The following is a 4,291-nucleotide window of genomic DNA, read 5'->3' as shown; positions in this document are numbered from 1 at the left end:
AGCAGCACAGCCGTGACGCGCGTCAGGAGGCGGGCGGAAAGCGCTCGGTGGCTCGGTTAGTGTCCCACCCGCTTTCAGCCTGAGCCCGCCCCTCTCAGCCGGGCCTGGCTTGTGGGTTGTATTTCACAGGTTTTGGGGACCCTGCTAAGCTGAGAAAAAAAAAGAAAGAAAAATAAATAAATAATTATAATAATTTAATTAAAATTAATTTTAATTAAAAATAAAATTAATAAAATTAGATGAACTAGGAGCTGGCGTGCACGTGCTAGCTATGCATGTGTCGGTAGTTCGTTGGAGACTATTGGCACAAAAATCTAATAAATATTTTTCGTTAAATAACCGAATCTAAAGTCATTAATATAAATATTAAACGCGTTTTATATTGAAATGTGTTTATTTATCTAAAGTATTTTAAAACGGGTTGACTTTTGTAAGTCCGTTCCCATGGTAACGCTTGAACTACGCCAAAGCTCCGCCCCATTGTTTATCTCCGGCCACCAGCAAGACGAGACATAATAAAAGTCTAATAAAAGTCCTAGCAAAGCATTAGTTTTATTAGTTACTTTATTAAGACGAGTCTAACATTAATATATTTATAATATGTATTAATATATATCATTTATTATAATTTATTTATTTCCTAATGCATCTAGAGCTACCACACCATGTAGGAGACTGGGGTTCGATTCCCAGTCTGGGTGACTATGCTGTGCTACACCAATAAGAGTCCTTGGGCAAGACTCCTAACACTACATTGGCCCTCCTCTGTAATACGTGTGACCTTGTAAGTCAGCTAAATGCCGTAAATGTAAATGTAAATCTAGATTGGGGCAGTGGTGGCTCAGCGGTTAGAGTGCCGGGATATTGATAACAGGGTTGTGGGTTCGATTCCTGGGCTCGGCAAGCTGCCACTGTTGGGCCCTTGAGCAAGGCCCTTCACCCTCTCTGCTCCCTGGGCGCTGGAGTTGGCTGCCCACCGCTCTGGATGTGTGTGTGTACTCACTGCCCATTGTGTGTGTTCACTACCACAGATGGGTTAAATGTGGAGGACACATTTTGCTGTACAGTGACAAATACATGCACCTTTACACAGAACTTTAAACTGGATGTTTTAAATAATGTTATTATATTTACCTCCTACTCAATTGCACAGCATATCACTGTTTGCACAGTTTGCACTTTTGCACTAAATCATGTTCATCGCCACACTGTGCACCAAGTGTTTACTACTTCCATATTTTAATTTCTATATTCTGTATATTTATTTGTATGTGTGTGAAAATGGGCAAACAAAAAAAAGACCTGAGCCAATTTGGCAAAAGCCAAACTGTGAGGGCTAGACGACTGGGTCAGAACATCTTCAAAACATCAGGCAGGTCTTTGGGGGCGGTTCTGGTATGCAGTGGTCAGTATCTACCAAAAGGGGCTGAAGAAAGGACAACCGGTAACCTGGTGACGTATATGCAATACTGATTAAATTACTTCATTATAATATATATAATGTTAGAATACGATTAGAATAAACATAAAATCCTGTCCAAATAAAATGGAAACGAATCTTTTCATAATTCTTAGGTGACATCTAGTTCCACCGCACACAGAGGCTTGTCTAAAGACACACAGCCACTCTGAGAGCTGAGATTCTGCTCTATTTATTATGTAATGTGGTTACGCAACTCGACGGATGCTTGTCGTGTTTGGGTCAATTGGCCCGTCGGTTGGTAGCGTGATCTGTGTTTGAATAATGCTCATCTTCACAGCATGGAGACCAAATCACACCAGTTAAGAAGCTAATACTGCTAATACTAATATTGGCCACACACTAAAAGCACAGGTGGCTTTGGGCCAAAACAAATAGCTGAGTAGATGAGAAAGTGCACAGGTGAGTACAACCAGGGAGCCAAGCAGTCACCTGATGCACTTTGAAGTCCAGGGTGATAATTAAGATTAAGATTAAGCACACTTTTACTGCCAGTTTAACCTCTGAAACCCATTTATGGCAGCGAACACACACACACACACACACACACACACACACACACACTCACTTACAATAGTGAATAGAGCAGTGAGAACACACACCCAGTGTGGTGGGCAGCCACCTTCGTGCCTAAGCAGTAGTTTGGGGTTTGGTGCCTTGTTGGGTGCATCTCAACTGGTCCTGGGAATCAGGACAACAGCCCGCTTCTCTAACCTTTAGGCCGTGTCCGCCCCTCTTTAGGCCATGGCTGCCCCCCTTTAAGCCACAAATGTCCCTTTTAGGCCTCAGTTATCCCTTTAGGCCAAAACTGCCCCTCTTTAAACTACAACTGCCCCTCTTTAGGCCAAAACTGCCCCTGTTTAGGCCACGGCTACCCTCTTTAGACCACAACTGCCCCTCTTTAGGCCACAACTGCCCCTCTTTAGACCACAACTGCCCCTCTTTAGGCCACAACTGCCCCTGTTTAGGCCACGGCTACCCTCTTTAGGCCACAACTGCCCCTCTTTAGGCCAAAACTGCCCCTGTTTAGGTCACATTTGGGGACCTCAGGCACCCAACATTTAGAGTATTATGGATCTACTAATCATGCAGCTTGGGAATAAAGTCAAGAGGTGAAGGAGAGGATACACAGGGTCCACGATTAGGGCTGTCAGTATTGATTAATAATCTATTGATTATTTTGATTATGAGTCAAATAAAAATGAGAATATAAACATTTTCATTGTCATTCAAAAACATCATATCTCCAAAACTGTAACTTAACTGTAACTACAGAAGAGGAAGCCTTCTCTTATAAAAACCTTCTTTACTTTCAATGGAAGCAAAGTAAAAAAGATTGTATTCAGAGTAATTTAGGAGCATTTCTATTGGTCCATTTATCGTGACATTTTGACACAATGTGAAGAACAACTGTCAGATTCACATTATGTCAAAAAAAGGGAGATACATATTTTTCTGCTATATATAGAAAGCCCTTTCTACTGCAATTTCTTAACTCAACCACAAGATGGCAGTCTCTACTTTTGCTAGATTATCTGTGGCCATCAGATATTTCACCACTGCTCCTTTAAGCACCTGCCATTAGCTCTTCATTCATTGGTCTGTCCTCACTTTCTTCACACTATTAAAATGACTGTAATGTAAGTAGCCCTACATTTGAGTAGGTTATTATAATAATAATAATAATCGAGGACTGTAATTTAATTCCAGTCGCCTCTCGGCTCTGTGCTGCCACGAATATTACATTCAAACTAGACTAAATCAGAAGTTCATCTGATAAACCCTCCAACACACAGAGGACAGACTCAGAGTTTGCTCTGAGCGCAGGAGAAGCACCTGGGTTGTTGTAGGTAGAAACAGGAAGAGGATCCCATCACACTGCTCTGTGTCCCAGTGAAGCAGCACTTCCTTCTGAGCCAGAGACAGAATTTGCCTAGCCTGAATGTGAACTGAACCACAGATGGAAATGTGATGTTGCCTCCACAGTTTGGGCCTGATGATGCAATCTCCCCTGTGCAGCCATGATTACATAACAGGCCAAAGAGGAGGTGTTTCTCTCTGAGCTTGTCTCCTAACCCTGAGCTCGTCTTTCAGCTGTGGAGAGATTCACACCTGTGTACCTTTAAACAACCTGCTCCTTCTTTTCCCCCATTTCAGAATTTTGAATACTAAGTAAACTCTTCACACAATAAAGGCAATAATTATACATGTAATTATAATGATAACAATGATAATAGTGAAACCACGTGGTCATGGCCACTTTATAGGTCATAGGGTTATGTCATCACTTTGGAAACCAACATGTCCAGGTGAAACGTGACACCGGAAGAGAAGGAAAAGCACATTTCCACAGCATTAAAGTGTATTATTATTATTATTATGATTATTATTATGATTATTGTGATTATTATTATTATTATTATTGTTGTTGTTGTTGCTGTTGTTGTTGCCAGTGGTTGTAAAATTAGTTTTAAGAACTGAACACCACACTAACTATTATAATAATAATAATGAATAATCAACAAATAAACAAATAATCATGTTGTTATTATTATTATTATTATTATTATTATAACTGATAATAATCAGGAAGGAATACACATCGTACCATGTTTTTGGTCATAAGGCTATGACATCACTGTTAATATTATTTGTATTATTATTATTGTTGTTGTTGTTGTTGTTATCATTAACATTGTTATTGTTACTATTAGCAGCAATAACAACACCAATAATAATAATAATAATAATGATCATGATGATGATGATGATTATTATAGTCAGAAATGACGTCAGGAAAAGCGTGTGTTC

This window comes from Salminus brasiliensis, chromosome 16, assembly GCF_030463535.1.
Source record: "Salminus brasiliensis chromosome 16, fSalBra1.hap2, whole genome shotgun sequence".
Taxonomy (NCBI): Eukaryota; Metazoa; Chordata; class Actinopteri; order Characiformes; family Bryconidae; genus Salminus; species Salminus brasiliensis.
This window is presented reverse-complemented; position numbering follows the sequence as displayed.